The following is a 17,830-nucleotide window of genomic DNA, read 5'->3' as shown; positions in this document are numbered from 1 at the left end:
TTTTTATTTTCTGTTTCTGTGTGTGGATACTGTCAGCATCCAGGAGTTGAAAAATAATTGTACATTATTTAAACATGTAGGCCATTGGCAGGGCTACAAATGCCATGTTGAGCTCAGTCATATCCAGGCTCACAAACTTAGTTAATCTTGGCTGGTTATGTGTCAACATAAACATCTCACTGCCCAATCATGTTGTGACTGCTTCCAACCTGCTTTGCACATCAAATCAGTGAATTCGGTTGGCTTATGCCAAGGCACTCTTGAAAAGGAGCCACTTATGCTCCTATTGAAGACATTTCATAAAAGAACCCACCCGCCTTTAAATACAGTACAAGTAAACAGATGGAGACTGCTGAGGAGTCAAATTTTTGTCGGAAATCTGATGCAATGTCCCGTTATGTCTGTCAGACAAACCGTGTCAAGCAGAAATGGTTGTGGAGGTTCCTATATATAGCACAGAAGCTGTTCCTCAGATGCGATCATGTTATTCTTGTCTATCATAGTCACATTGTCTAGCATAGCACCTGGTATTTCTAATTAGCTCAGGGGAAAAGTAACATGCTCTGGTGAAAAGGATGATGGGATATTGCATCACATACAAAGACCTTTCGACCTTACAGGCCGGTCAGTATTTTCGGTCAGACATTGCCATAAGTGCACAATTAAAATAGTTGTATCCTCACAGTTGATTGGCTGAGTTTTGCCACTCAGGCTTATTTGCATGTAATGAGGGTAATTAGTTGTACATCCCAGAGGGATCAGGAGGGTATTTAGGTGTTGTGTTCCTTTGAGACAGCACAAATCTCAAGACACTTCTGATGTTTCAGAAGCAGCTGCGCTGATGCATCAACTGACTGTGTGAAAAATAAAGCACAGAAGACAATAACTCAAGATGAAAATACAATTGAACCACAGCCTTGCATGTGCACATTTTAATGCTGACATTATTTGACATTTTGGGGCCCAGATGTACACTGAAGCCTCATTTCATATATATATGTATATATATATATATATATATATATATATATATATATATATATATATATATATATATATATATATATATATATATATAATACTCCTAATAAAATACACAAGCCAGTACTAAAAACATGATTTATTATTATGCCAGTAATAAAACGTGATTTATTATTATTATTATTATTATTATTATTATTATTATTATTATTATTATTATTATTATTATTTCCGACAGGAAACACAGTTAATGCATTACACAATCCTACACAATCTACAGTACACAATCCTGTTCCCGTGTTCTGACTGCAAGTGGATTATACTGGTGTAAAATACTGGGTTTGTGTGTGTGTGTATTTGCATGCATTTTTATATACACATCACTTTAACCTTTGCTGTACTGTTATGTGCAGGAGGCCTCCTGTCTGGCTGAGACAGTAATTCTGGCTGTAATGAGCCCATGTGGTTAACAGATTTGCTGAATGTCCACCAGTCTGGGCAAAAACCTGTTCCAAACAGTTGGCTTGGATGCTGCAGGAGGCAGCTGCCCACTTTAGCACAGCTCTTTCTGTTCGCTTAGTGACCTAGCACTGTCAGATGACTGTGTGATGGCTGATATGTTGTTTCCTCTACTGAGAGTCTATTTGTCAGCCTGTGACAGGCTAGGTGCCAGAGTTCTCCTCAAACATGGGGAAGAGGTGCTGGCACAGTTATTTTTCAACACTGAATGAGGCCATTAGCATTTAATGTAGACTTGACACTTTTTTTCTCCAATCCATATATGAGAATGTGATTTTTTTTATTGTTTTTTAGTACTAGATACCACAAAACATTTTATTGCTACAGTGTATGTGACAGCCTATTTCATTCTGTGCTTTTAGCTTTTAAAGTACATAGTTTATAAAAAATAACCGGGTTACAGTTGTGTGCCATTCAAAACTGAATTGACAATAAAAAAAAAAATATATATATATATATATATATATATATTTTGTCTTTAACCCCTTTACGTGCAAACATCGCCGACGGCCCCAGTTTATTATTGTTTCACTTTCACATGGGGGTTACTAGTAAGGGGTTAAAATCTATTTATTTATTTATTTATTTTATTCAGAATTTAAATTCAGGTTTCAAACATGATGTAGAATTACAAAATGTTTTTTTTAGAGCAATATGGAGACAGATAGAGCATCCAGTAGATATATAGAGTGACACGCAGATAGATAGAGTGACCAGTAGATGGACAGAATGACTTATAAACAGATAAATAGACCGACAAAGCAACATGCAGACAGACAGAGCCATACATATGGATAGAGCAACATGTAGACAGAGCATCCGATGCACATGCAGTCAGACTGAGAAACAAAGAGACAGAGCTGAAAGTACGTAGACTGATATAGCGACCAATAGACATATAGAGCAACAGAGAGACAGGTATAACAGCCAGGCAGTAACAGACAGACTGAAAAATAGAGTGATGGACAGACGGAAAGAAAGACAGGACAGACAGACAGATGATCTCCTGTGGGGATTTTCAAACTCAAACAAACTGAAAGGGAGCCAGTTTTTCAATTCAGAATTTTGCACAACCCTGCAATCCAGTTTTAATCATGTTTGCCCATTGCGACATTCTGCCCTTGAGCAAGGCACTTAACCCCAAATCCTTCTAAAGAAGCTGAAGTGACTTACTGCAGGATGCTACAGTACCAATTTTCTTTGTAAATGTGTGCAGTTTCACTAACATTTCCCCTGTAAAAAAGGCTATTATAGTGTTTTGGCTGAGCTTTTGCTACACACATCACCTACTACACACTGTTAAATCACAACTGTGCCCTCAAAACACTGTAACAACAATGTTGTTGCTGTTGTTGTTGACATCGCTTTTGTGCAACTTTGCACACAGCAAGAGGGTCACCCATCCAACAGTACACTCCAGTAGGCTTTGCTACATCCCCACTGTGCACACAAGTAGAGATGCAAAACAAAAGGGTACCAGAAGGATAAAGATAACCTGAGAAATGGGATTTAGGTTCCTCTTTTGTAACAAATGTCTTTGTTCAATAAAAGCTCCATGTGAGGAATAAATGCCTGTGAAAGTTCCAAGGTAACCGTAAGTCTAATCAGCACAGGGAGAGATAAGGAGTGGGATTCTGTGGACAGCATGGTCTTAGGTTTGTGCCTCAGCCAATGATAAAGTTAAGCATCGAACATCCACTCCTGACGGCTTCCACTACTGTCTATCTATGAGTCAAGGTTACTCTCCACTTTAAGTTACAGATTTTGCAGATCAGGTATATCACAACAGTTTTTGTGATTATGGATCACCTTTTCTAAAAGAATGGCAAACTACTACTGTTTATAACCGCAAGCTACTTTACACTTCATCATCAAAAGTCACTCAGAAGCATGCACTGCCTAATGCAGTACGTTTCCAAATAATGGCTGCTTTATAAGGAAATGCAATGCAATGTATAAGTGAATTACAGAAAAGTAAATCAAATAATTTATATTAATTAATAAATAAAATTATTAACTAAAAATATAAATTTTATTAATATTAATAATAAATTAATGATTCTTGGATTACCAAGGCCACATATTACATAGTGGACTTCATTACATAATGAAATATATAAATATGCATTTATTTGTAAATAGTGAAAACTATTCTAAATAATTATTCTCAATCATTTATTTATTTATTTTTATTTTCTGAAGGAGAAAGTTTGAAGGTTACATCAAATCAGATTGAGGCGGTTGGTTTTCACCATTCAGGATGTGATGTACATGCAACATAATACAAAGTGTGCAAGATGTCTGAATACAGTGAACATGAGTGAATGTATCAGTGGTTTTGGGCACAGTAAATGCATGAATGGGTAAAATGCCTCTGTCTCATATGTTCTCTCATGTGCCTTGTATGATCAGAATAGCAACAAGATGATAGAAATAAGCGGAGGCAAAATTTCCACATTGACAGCTCTCAGTTGTTGTTTGAGAAAGTCTCTTGCTGACACTTACATCATTATTATAGCAACAGATGTAGATGCACCAGATATTGACTACATACACTGTGTGAACGAACAGATCTGATTTCATCTCTTGCAAAATGACAGTGTAAGCAGTCAGTAGCACAGATATTATTTGAAAACCAAATTGGATTTGTGTGCTGTGTGAACAACTCAGATGCATTACCCATCACTCAGTTTGATTTCAGCCATTTTGTTTCAAGATGTATTTGCTTTGAAAGATTTACTTGAGGTGCTTATATAGAGTATAAGCAGTATCAATCATTTTCAAAGAATCAACCAAAGAAAGTACCTATCACACATTTTTATTAATTAAAGGGATTTTGGTCATTTACCCCCCCCCCCCCCCCACGTCATTGCAAACCTGCACGACTTACTTTTTTCAACACAAAAGATGATAAAAATACAACAGTCATTATGATGCTGTTTTTGCACTGAGAGAATTTCCTGTCTTCTTCCAGCCATATCTTCCCCTCCATCTCTGCTCGGCTCTCAGTGTGACCTAGTTCGCGGTTAATGAAAGCATTATTTCCCCTTTCCTCCTCCATCACATGGGTACGTGCAAGGTTACCTGACCTTAGCATATGTTGGTGGTGCTTGGCCCCCTGCCAACCAAGGAGAACACATTTCAAACAAGAAACAAATACCAGGGGGCCAGTGCCATTGAAAATGTACGCCAGCCTAAAACATAGGCATTCGTTCACAGTACTGCAAAAAATGAAGCTTCCGTCATGAATCTTTCCTGTCATGACAGATGAGGCGATTCCTCTTGCCCTGTATGAAATCAGACTAAAAGTCTGCCAAAATCTCTCAATGAAAGCTCATTCAATAACACTAGGGGTTTTTTATCCTCATCCTGCTGAATGACAGATTGGGGGAGACAAGTGCCAAGAGCTTGATGCTTCAATTAACCATGGCAAACACCCCATCCTTTCCCTTCCTAAAGAGGCAACAAATTTAGCCCTTTTTTGTCTCCTAATTCACCTCCCTGGGTGACTGACAACTCACTTGGCCTCCCCAATACTAATCTGAAAGATACAACCTAAATTAGCTGTGCATTAACAGATTTTGTGCATAAGTAATTCTTAAAATTATTGAAATAAATAAAATTAACTAAATAAATACTACTACTACTAAATTAAAAGAAGCATAAAATTGCCAGGTGGCACTTGTTATAAGACCTTATATATATAATTAGCACTTTTAGCAGCCTGATTAACACATATATATGTCAGTTTTTGTTGTATATCCCATGCATACAATGTTTGCTTTTTTTATTTGTATTTCTTTTTCCAGATTGCACTTATCTTAAGACAATACAAATAAAAACGCATGTTGATTAATTAGCAAAGTGATTCTTAACTCCATATCCCACAGGACCTGGGACACATTTTGTATGTCTTCAGTATTTAACGCACCTGATTCAGATCATCATCTTGTTAGGAGAGAGATCCATGAACTGAACTGAGTGCATCAGCTAAGAGAGACATACAAAATGTGCAGAGCAGTGGGTCACCAGGATCACAGTTTAAAACCCCTGAATTAGCATATTTAGCAGCTTGATGTCATTATAAATCACTGATACTTTGAAATTTGGTTTACATATACATTTTCATAAATTTGGATATACGAAATATACTGTACACTGAAATGCGCAATAGGGATGAAAGATGATATCATCGAAAACATATGCATATGTGTCCCAGAATCAAAGTTTTAGTATATTTCCATATAATTAACAACCAGATAACATTGTATTTAGTCAATGAAAATATTCAGTACTAAGTCAATGTATTTTTCTTGTTTTTATTTTTTTATTACTTTTTTACTCTAAAGCATTAATGCCACCTTTATTTATAGGAATTAGATCAAGGTAATTTACAGAAAACAGGATACAGAAATGATGCGAGCCAGTCTTGCATTAGCCACTAAAGCATCACAGCTCAGTGTGCCAACTACTAAGCCACAGCTCTGGCCATTGAGCTTTTGTTAGCAACAATTGCATAAGTATAATTTTTAAATATTTTTTTCATTTGACTATATTGTCAACAACAGTATAATCCACTATGCTGGTGCTGTTTTTAATTGGCATTTGCAAATACCCCTAATTGGAATATTTTCTAATAATGCTGCAGTGTATATGCAAATCTGATGGCTTTAAAGTAAATAATGCCACATATTCAACTCCTATATGAGGATTCTGCCGGATCCATTGTCTAATTATGCTAATTCTGCTGCATGACACCCAAGCTGACTGGTCTCTCTTTGCCGCATGTGGTGACAGTGAATCTTTTGATCTAAATTTAGCTGCACCATCTTGCCCTTCAACCACACCCATCAATTCCAGTCACAGTTGGACTTGGCCGTGCCAGTCTGCAGTGCCTCCTCACTTTGCCAAATCAGAAAAGGTCTGCTTGGCACCTTCCAAAAATGCAGAAGAGTTAAGGGAGGATGAGAGTTCTTTTCCTGGTTGAGTCTTGGGCTTCTGCCCTGGCCATCTGGGGCTGCAAAGAATGAGGAGGAAGCAGTCCAGGACTGTGTGAGAGAACAGAAATCTGTGCTTTTCCTTGCGAAGAACAGCCCTGCTGTTAGCTTGAGCTTACCATGTCTAAATTGCACTGTGTTTTCCCAAATGACATTTGAAACATATATTTCCCCATTTCTCACTTGTACAGGAACAGTGCGGCACAGCTCTTATTTCACAGTCAATCTCAGTCGCTGCAGCTGAATACAAAACACGATCTTTTGTTCTTTCAGAGAATGCTGACTAACTGACTTTTAAGAACTTAAAAGCGTAAATTATGCCTGGTCTAAGAGTATCATAGTTCACACTTGGGTGAATCTCATAAAACATGTAAAGTGCATCTCTAGCTAACATTTGACCACAAATCATGACCTTGCTTTCGTGACAATTAAACACATTTTAAATAATAATAATAATAATAAAATAAATACTACTACTACTACTAATCAACATCACATTTTAATTAATGAAGTGAAAAAAAGCAATAAAATAAATACATTCAAATTACAGTACTGGCAGATTTAATTTGTGCAACATTCCAAACATTGCATTATTTTTCTCTAACAGAAACCATTCACAAAGGACACATGCATGCATTCAGTCAGCAAAATGGAACAGAGCGATGGCATCTCAAGAGACGTTTTTAAAGCTGAACTGGTAATGAGGATTTAGGGGAAAATATGTGCTCAACTGTCATGAAAATAATGCCACAATGCAAAAAAAAAACATCTTATTGGTGCTAAGATTATGCTTTAGTTTCCTTTCTGCACATTTCCTTTGATTTCAGGGGATATTGAACATGACTTGAACTTGTTTTCGAGAGATTTACCCAGTTCATCCATAGCCTGCTCTGGTGCGTCATAACAGATGTGATGCCGCCAGTCAATGTGCCAAATTCAGCAGTGGAAAAAGCAAAGGCTTCACTCCACTGCATCTTTTAAGCCCCATCTAATATAATCAGGGTGCTGGCTGTATTGCCATGCATGACTTTCCGGCAAGCTCCCACAGAGAAAACGAATACTTAATCCGAAGCGCTCTCTCTCTCTCTGTTTCCATTTCCCTCTACTGCTCTCCTGTCCTATTAACAAGCTTGTACCAACATCTGTCTAGATTCATGTTTCATCAAAGATTTTTCCACCCTTTCCCCACTTCCCAAATGTCTCACTCTTGTTCTTTTAACAATAGCACACAAACAGTTGGAGATAATGAAGTCTCCTTGGGCTGGGACAAAAAAAAAAAAAAAAGAGAGAGAGAGAGAGGCTAGGAAGTGATCAAATATGGCCTAAAGCCAAATGCCTTTGTAGATGGATTTTGAGTTCCCATTGATCTGATGGTGGGCACAATGAAGAAATTAATAATTTATAGTCTTTTTTTTTTTTTTCAGGGTAGGCGTTCTCAGACAGTGGCGTCTCAGTGGGAATATGACTGCCAGAACTTAGGCATGGCTCATATTCTAGAAAAACTAAGGAATTGGGACTAATTCCTGTTGAGGAATGTATGCTATTCAAAAACAATATATTCACATCAAATATGCAGTATGCAGGACGCTCTCAGGGGGTAATGGATGGGGCCTCACTTTATTTAGTCAAATGTCACTCTGAACTGATAGCACCATATTGTCACATAAACCAGTGACCGGTGCCTTTGGGAACTATATAGGAGTATTTCAACATCCGCCAAACACAGCTTGATGCATTCTGGATCCCAGGTGGGAGATTGGGATATTTTCAGCTCAGTTCTTACAGGTACAGTAAGAAATGTGCTCTGCACAGCGTCTGCAGTACTGGAGCACAGCCAGTAAGTATGTGCAACTAACGGTATGAGTCAGGGTGACTCAGAATTTGGCTGCAGTTGGCCAATAAATATTCAAGGGCAAGTAAGACTTTGCACTTGGAATATTCAAACTAATTGTTTTACAGAGTAACAAATATCATTTTAAAAGTGCATGAGGTTAAATGGAGTTAAAATGGAAAACAGGTATATTGGAAATGTATTAAAAAGGTGGTGGGGAAAAAGCAGTGGGGAAAAGAAGAAAATACTAACAACACAAAATATAATAATTAGATAAAACAGCTAGTATATAATAATCAAATATTATCAAATATTTTGAATTTTGTAAGTCTAAAATCGTACATATAATTACACCCTGCAGAAATGGGGTGAAGGTACATGTACGATCACTTTCCAGAAACTTGTGAAAATTTTGTGTGCAAAAATTGTTTACAGAGAAGTTACTTTCAATCCAAACAACTTTCTGTTGGTTAAAAAAAATTCTGACCAACTGCAAAACCAAAATCTGTGAGGGGAATTTTTCCACATTCACACGGAACTCACAGTTGGGCAGATTCCAGTTTGAATGACTGGATTTTGCCTGCATTTTCGATAAGCAACAGTATATGTGACCATACCTTAAATCTTTCTAAATACAGTATTTCTGAATATGTACCATCTGTCAGGATAGAATTTGACTAAAAGTGGTAAAAATAAATAAATAACATATATAAAAATAAAAAACACAAACATGGATAAATCAAGCTCTCATGTTCTCATTTAACATTCGTTAGCTTAAAAATGTCCTCAGCTTTGATTGAACACCACATGGATTAAAGTCCTGCCCAGTTTGAAGTATCTAACAACCTGGTCTAAAATGATCCCCTGCTGTCTTCTGCAGAAGATATGGCTGAATGATTCTTGAATGTTTATATAAACTCTCAAGAAAAACAAAATGTGCAAGAAATAAGGGTATGACTTAATATATCTATATACAGGTGAATATTAGTAAACTGAGATATTAATATGCGCTCTTTATGAGTAGATGTGGTAAAAAGGTATCGCTTTAAAGGTATCTGAAAATGTATTTGTTTGTGTTTTTGTTTTGTCCTGACAGTGTAAGATGACAACAAACATAAAAGTGTGTTCATTCATTCATTCATTATTGAATTATCTGATTGTTGAATCTTGGTTCTCTACAATCTACTGCTGTTTGTCAGGAGGTCTACAGTATAATTTTTGGAGAAACTCATCCATTAGCATCCCTGTTTATCTCAGCAGCTCTACCTTTGTAGATATTGGCTATCCTTGCTCAGGGTTTCTGAACCAATCACCTGAACTGTGATGTGAAAGAGAGCAAACATCAGAAAAAAAAAAAAAAAATCTATTTCAAGCTCTAAATAGCCCTCCAAAAAATCTGCCACCAGTAAAACGTCTATAATAAAATAAAATTCTTGCAATTTATTTATTGCAAAGATAAAAAAAAAAAAAAGATTATCAGAATACACAGCTATGGCTGACTAAATTATTATATAAACAAAATTATTTTGGAGGAGAAGAAGCTGATATATTATAAAAATTTAGCAGACCGCATATACATACATACACTTATGCCCATATACACACACATTCTCTTTCTGTAAGAGAACGATAAGAGCTTCTTTCTTCCTCAGTTCCTTTCTGGATGGATGCCAGTGGCAGACCACAACTTTGTGAGCTGGACAGAACAGCGGCATCCCCAGTTAGTATTTCCCGGCCATATTCGCCCACATCCTCTTCCGTCCGACCCCCACCGCATAGTATTCTATCCTCAGCTAGACCCAGGGGCCTGGGGATCCTCAGTAATGCAGCCTCATTGATTTATAATTCGGTGCTGTGCTGGCATCCAAGGGTAGAAATTACACATGTTGACAATGGGAGCACTGCTTGTTCAAGCCGAGGTAAAGGCCATCATTTAGATGCTGTGGCTTTGTTCCCAAGCCTCTCGAACAGCATATTAACATCCAGAGTGCATCCAATCCAGCAAGTTAAAACGCAGCAAGGATGCTCCATCGTGAGAAGCCAGTGGACTTTAATAATGCACTACACTGTTGCGTCCCACTGATGTATGCAGTTTGTATGTTCTGTATGGACTAATGTGGATTTGCCAGCTGCCAATTTTGCTCCATTCATCTGAAACATATATTTTTTGATCTGATACACATCTTGGTATGAATGACACCAAATATGCACTCAAATCCAAGGCTGCCAAACATTAGCATAAGTGTTTCTGAAGGAAGTGCTTGAGCTTGAATAGAGTGACATCTTCATGTCCTCCCTCAGGGAAGCTTTCTCTCAACGCAGCCATTTTTCAAATTTAACACACCCTCTCTTGTCCCTAGTTAAACATCTCTTGGTAGAGCACGCCTTATGAAGTACCTATGTGAACTCTGCGCTGTGCATAACTAAATAGATAAGGGAGTGACTTGTTGACTGAAAAGATTCAATTGCATTTGATTAAGTTTAAAAAGCTAGACAATATTTTTGATGAGGTAGCAAACAAATAGAACATGAACATTTTCATGTTCAGTATATCTATGCTTTCTGTTATTTATTTACTCTATTAGCACTAATAAACTCTAGCTGTAACACTACCTTAATCCTCTGTTCTGAGTAAATCTGAAAAAAATAAATGAAAATAAAATATCCCCAGACTAGTCAATTAGTCTATGTAATGTCTCAGCATACTGTATAGATGAGCCTTGTGCCCCAATAGAACATATGCAGCAGTTTATTGCCTCTGAAGAACAAGATAGTCAAAAACTTAAATAAATTGCTCACCGACAGCAGTGAAGGCAGAAGTGAAGAGAGAGAGAATGGTTATCTAACTACTCCGGAACAGCTGAAACAAACTAAACCACAGACCAAGACCACACCGAATATTCAAACACAGTGCCACAAAAAGCTTGGTTGGTTTCTGCAGAATCGGAATGCCCACCATTCATAAAGTTTGCCCCTTGCGTGTTTATGAAATATTATGGCAAATGTAATTACGTCTTTAGTTATTAACAACAATTGTAGTACTCCCAGCTTGTTCAACAACATTTTCATGACCAGACACAGATTATCTGTGACTGGAAGTGTCACTGATCTATAATAGAATATATTATACTTTAATCAAACATAATTAAAGTGTGCAGAGAAGCAAAATCTGTTGCAAAATGATCAGTAAATGGACAAATCAGAATGTGATTTAATCCAAATCAGTCCACAAGCTATTAAAAAAAAAAAAAAAAAAAAAAAAATGGATTATTTGGCAGAATTTGTATTGGATTCGTGAGTGTGCAAAAAAAAAAAAAAAGGTATTCAGCTTGGCAATTTCACAAACCTATGGCACTATGCTCACAGCCCAACATGAAATTGACCATGTCATGGTCCCAATTGCCATCATTTGTTTCAAATGATTAGTGTCAATAATTACTTCCTTATTACTGAAATGTGTCTGCTATCGCAAACATCATCATGGATTGGTTAACTGGATGAGTTTAGGCATATTAGCCAATATTATCTAAGCATGGAGGGGTGCTGCATTATCGTCCATTTTCAGCTAATTGCATTCTGGGCTCTTGTTACAAGCATCATGAATCTGCATCTGCATGAGAATCTCTCTCTTTCTCTGGATCAATGTATGGTAGAAATTTAATTATAAAGTCAGTCAATGTGTAGACAGCTGTGTCTGTTTGCATCCTCGCTTACCATCCAACAAATCATTCACAAAACATGTTCTGATTATCTGCTGGGAGAAAACAGGTTTAGATATTTAGGGCATGAAAAGATCTGTGGTAAATCACACAGCGAGAAAAACAAATGTGGTCGCACCACTGCACTGTGCCTTCATTTCCTCTTCGTCTGTTCCTTATAACCCTAGTGTCACCTAACACAGTACAGAAACTCTGAAACATTCCTTCAGAATGTCACGAAGGCAAAGGACCTTAGGAGAAGGTCAAATGAGAACCCTCTTTCCACAACAGAACCTGAGGCAAACTGACCTCCTTCTTAGATTCCCTCCTCACTTACAGCTAAAATACACTCTTATTCTTCTGTTCTTCTCCATCACATCACCCATATGACACTGGCTAAAGCTTGATGTCAACCCATACTCAAAAACTCAGCACCACTTTAGCGTGAGTTGGCCTGTGCCCACCAGTTCCATGGAAGGTTGAATGCAAAGGCGACATGGGTGTCAGGGTCACTGTCAACCACTAACGGTCCTAATCCATCCCTGCAGAGCCATTCATTCCCCTGAGCACCTGCTGACATTGCCCTCTACCCTTCACTACACTTTTCACATGCTGTGTAACAACCATCGAGCCCTGTCATGCCACTCCATCCGTTCCCCCCAAGCACCCCACACATCACAGGGCTGGGGCTGAAATAGGATGGAAGATTTCCTCTTAAGTTAGCATTGCTACAGGCTACATGTTTGGAACAGACCATGGAAAACTTGGCAGACTCTGTCTGTGTCATTTAATTTAGAATCTTTGACTTCTTAAGGTATTCATTATACAGCATGAGGCAATACAGGTCTAACATAGAGAAAGGCGGAAAAGAAAGAGAAAGCGAAGTGCACAAGATATCCATGACAGGTTTCTCATTAAGAAACAAATACATCACAGTGTATCTGTGTGGTATAAAATGGCAGTTGTTAATGTTTTGACATCAAAAATTTTGAGACCCAACACCACAGCAAAATTGTTTGATGTACAGAAGTAACATCCTTAAACCAAAACATTAAAATGCATTAAACCATAATTCAAAGCTTACACCACCTCCACCCCACCAAGTTTAAAAGTTTTTATTTTCCACCTTTCTGAAACACTAGGACTTGAAATCGACTCATTCTAGATGGATGTAGACAAACTGCACCTACAAAAACCCATATACCCATCCAAAAGAGTAAACTATTAGAAATGCATGCATAGATACAGTTCAAGGAAGTATTTTGTAGGGCCTCCTCTGGATAACCATTTGGATAACTGCATGCATTCTTGCTGGCATTGTTTTAATGTTCTTTTCCACAGTCTCTGTTGTTATTGACTGTAACTGGGCATCTGGATAAAAATAATAATAATGATAATAATAAAGTGCTTTATGTTTTATGATGTATTCTATATATACACACACTATTTAAATGCATGTATAGTAAATGCATTTTAATGTATATATATATATATTTTTTTTTCTTTCCATTTACAATATTGTATTTGTATTCATAAAAAAAAAAGAATCTATGGCCAGCAATTATCTATTATTTATCTATGACCTGCAACCCAGTACTTAAATGAACAGATTTGATTAAGCTCCACCACTGCGTAAGTGGGATGTCGTGGAAATTCTGATTAAGGAGATCATCTAATGCTATTTTTAAATGCTTTGTTGGTGAAATTTGGCAGAACTTTACTAATGTCCTGTGCATAGTGCCAGCTTGTTTTCCACCAGACCCTTGAGGATTATTGCTACCATCTGTCTGTATATCCCATCCAGATGTGTTATATATACACTGTTGAATACAACTATATGAATATGTTGACAGAAAGTCAAGGGCTGTAAATGTAACAATCAAAAGAGGAGCAGCAGTGCCAGAACCCTGCTAAAATTAGTCTACGTGCAATACATCTCTACGGTCATTCAGTGGTCTACACTTGCCTTGGGGATCAAATCAGCAAGCACTGAAAGATGGCAGATGGGCCAGGGCCCAATTTAGAGCTTTTTTTCTGTTATTCAGACTGGCGGCAACGAGGAGGCATGGCTGTTTTTGTGGTGGCCGTGCCAACATAACAACACCCTGATGTGCACTAATGATCTGAAGCCCTATGACAGAAACATCCAAGCTCACTTGAGAGAAGGTAAGAGTCACTTTGCTAAAGGTCAAAATATGGAAAACAAATGTTGACAGAACAATGAGTATTGATTTTTTTTCTTTATTTCTTAATGGAGTCGCTATAAATATAGTCACAGTCAAAGGCTGGATCAAATCTTTCAGGTAGCAAGAGCTCTTGTACTACTGAAGGTTTATATTTAACCTCTTTGGTTTCCCTTTGATGTAAAACACATTGTTGCCCCATCCCGTGAAAACTGAGCTGTTATATATATAAACTGCAAGGCAACAGCATGCAGCAGTTTCACGTAAAAAGTAATGAATTTGGCCCAAAACAACACTTTAGATAGTGCAATAACCTGCTTCTATCTATGCAAACTAATAAAATTGGCATGCTTTATAAGTTGCTCTAAATAAAAACATCTGCCAAACTGTATTTATGAATCTTCGTCTGAATAATAGCAACATTTTTATCATGGACGTAACAAGTTTTTTCAGTATACATGCATAACAACAATGCATTCTCACAATGTGTTCTCCACCCAGCCAAAATTAGACTAAGCCAGCCTAAGATGGTCTGTTTTGATGGTTTTACAGGGTTTTTGGCACTGGACAGCCAGTCATACTGGCTAAACCAGCTAATACCAGCTTGGAAAGGCTTAAACTGGATAAGACTAGCAAACCATGTTAGGCTGGATTTACTGTAGCTGTTTGTGTAAATCTTTTCGTTTCTGGTCTCCTAGGAGTGCAACTGACACATTACATTTGTAATGGCAGTCAGTGTCAATGCTTGTTTATGAGTTCACTATAAAGAAATACCTTTTCATTAGTCTGTGTAATTCTAGAGTGAAGTGGCACACATTTGAAATTATATTTGAAAGAAAATCAATCAAGTTCATGATCAAAGAATCTTTGTGCATTCGGAGAGCTTCACAGTGACTACATTCAGGTTCACAGGACATCTGTTATCCCATAACCCCATCTTTTCCACCATCAAACAACACATTTAACATACAAAGTTACCATGATGGCCATAAGAGCACCTTCAGGCATGGCTGAGCTGTAGCTTCATGCGGTGGCAAACCTCCTCCGATAGCATGTGTCTTGATGCATCTGACTAGACTGGGAACAAGCAATCCTGGCAATGCAACGAAATGCTTTTTCTGTGGCTAAATCTGCCGGTGCATTCTCATTTCCATCTAAGACCCTTAAAGGCCTGTTTCATAACAGCAGGTAGGCAGGCAGACTACGCTACTGCGGTTGCATATCAATTACCCTATTTATATATTTATTGAACTGTATGTTTTCAAAAGTCACATTTAATGATTGTTTGAATGAAAAATCAATATATGGAAAAGTTTATTTTATATATCCCAATCTAGACTCTGCATGTCAGGGATTCAGAGTGTACAAGTAATTCAACTGCACATTAAGCAGCAGCCTCAAATTCAGGGCTCCCTCTTCAAACACAAACCAGCAGACCTAAGGACTGCGCGACTGCCTAGTTAGCGCTCAATAAAACATCAAAGACATTGAACACACAGACATCATCACACTCTGTCTTTTTTCTCAATCCGTCTGCCTTTCTTTCTCTCTCTCAATCCAACTGAATTTATCCATGCATACTGACAAGACAGATCATTTATCACATTTCTAAAGTGTTCGGATAAAGAAAATCTCTCTCTTTCTCTACTCCAGCATACACATGGACACAAAAGTAGATTCGTCGTTTCACATTCAAACACTTCCTCACATTAACAGACTGGCTAATCTGTTTTTATCTGCAGGCTAATTCACGGGTGTACCGGTAACACAAGTGGAGAGAATCATCACTATGGACAGGATAACAGAGGAGCCAGTTTCCACAGCCAGGGTTATTTATTATTCAATTATTGTAAATATTTCAGGGCAGACAGGATGTGCATGCAATCATGAATATTTCAGCCCCTTCTACAAAGAAGAGGGCCACTTGTCCACTACCATCAGGGGAGCACACACATGCTCCTCAATGGAGCTGTGGGACATTCACGCCCAAAGCAGAAAGCTTGTCCTTTAGTCTGGAAATAAATAATAATAATAATAATAATAATAATAAAAAGTAAAAATAACTAAAATAATATTCTGTGCCCTATCCATCTGGCCTCAGCTGCGTGAAGCAGGAGCACACAGATATAAGGCTGTCAAATCTCCTCCATCAAGCCTTCAATCTCTGTTTGCCTTTTCGCACCCCTCCTTTCTCAAACATGGTCACAAAACGGCCACTTAATTGCTTCATGTGAAGGTGCCGCTGCTGAATTCATGGGAGAAGTGACAGCAAAAGTAATTACATTGGGCACAAGGAAAATAAAAGACTGACAACCAGTCGGCCACCAACTCTGAAAGTTGCAAGACCATTTTCTGTTGTAGATTTGTAATACCCCCCCCCCCCCCAAATTGACATATAGCTGGTGTTAACCCCTGCAAAACCCCTCCTTCCAACCCCTCACCTCTATTTCCAACAAATGGGGTATCCTGTAAAAATGACGACCATCTCACACTGCAATTATGCCTTTTTTCCCCCAACACCCCAGCAATATCTGCCAAGGTGCGAAGGAACAAATCACATTTTTAACGCCAGACCTAAGCACTGATTAAAATGCACGGCACCCTCTGAATAACATTTACAAAACCTTCAACTTTAATTAAACAGAACAATTTATGTAACTCTGACTTACATTCCCTCCTTTTCCTTATCAGCAGTCGTTACGGAACACTAATCTCAGCTCTTTCAATCCATAATTGCACTTGGTTGCACATGCAATACATCAAACTTGACTAATGTCTTACCTTAAAATGTTATTTGTGATCCTATACTCCACAGGCTGGCTGAAGCAAAGCAATGCACGACCCAAATCTCTTCAGTTTAGCCCCACGAAACAGCAAACACAAGAGCCTGAGATGTAGATCTATTTTGAATTCTTTTTGTCCTTGCTTCAGATTTTCCTTGATTACTCCCTGCTTTTATAATCCCGTTTTTTTCTTCTCCTTTATTCTTTTTTCCTCCCTTTAACCTCTTCTATTTTCAATGCAGGGGCTGAGGGATGCTGCCTATCTCTGTGAGACTGTGAATGGAAAAAGAGAGAGAGAAAACGGAGGCAGCTCTCCTCCTTGGTCCTCCCGTTAGTGGCTGAAGTCAGCAGCTGCGCTCCAACCTCGGAGAATCCCGCCGTGCACCGCTCCGCTTAGCTCATTCTCCACAAGAGCTTGCATCCTGGAGAACTTTAAGACTTGCGCGCACAATCTGCACTCCACACCAAGCCTAAAAAGGAGCACAAACCTTTTGCGTTTAATCCGTGTGTCACTTATATTTTTTCTGGATCGTAGATTTAATTGTCTCTTCACCCACCCGGCACAATGTCTAGATGCTCGGAGTATTGAACATTGCGCTCTCTCTCTTTCTCTGACATGCTCACACATTAGCACACACACGCTTGCCCTCCCTCTCCCAGTTCTTTCCACCCCCTCTATCCATCCATCTCTCCCTCCCTCTTTCTCACTCTCTCGCTGCATGAGAGTCTGAAAATTACTGCATTTGTGTTCAGAGTTGTGTCAAGGATAAAGGATCGCTTCCTACTTTCCTTAAGCAGGAATAACAAGCAGCTCCTTATGTGTGCAAATAAAGTAAAA

The 17,830-nt window shown here is 38.1% G+C and overlaps 1 protein-coding gene across 1 annotated transcript in view; it reads right to left on the bottom strand.

Annotated features, from left to right (window-relative positions):
• The window catches only part of LOC128027493 (leucine-rich repeat and immunoglobulin-like domain-containing nogo receptor-interacting protein 2), a 218,178-nt gene extending 200,588 nt beyond the window's left edge, over window positions 1–17,590 (bottom strand). Inside the window, exon 1 of the mRNA XM_052615172.1 lies at window positions 16,991–17,590. The gene's annotated coding sequence lies outside the window, so the exon portion shown is untranslated. The remainder of the gene's footprint in view (window positions 1–16,990) is intronic.
• Window positions 17,591–17,830: the final 240 nt, after the last annotated feature.

The sequence above is a fragment of the Carassius gibelio genome, chromosome A14, assembly GCF_023724105.1.
Source record: "Carassius gibelio isolate Cgi1373 ecotype wild population from Czech Republic chromosome A14, carGib1.2-hapl.c, whole genome shotgun sequence".
In the NCBI taxonomy this organism is placed as follows: Eukaryota; Metazoa; Chordata; class Actinopteri; order Cypriniformes; family Cyprinidae; genus Carassius; species Carassius gibelio.
The sequence above is the reverse complement of the archived record's forward strand: the minus strand, read 5'-3'. Positions and strand labels throughout refer to the sequence as shown.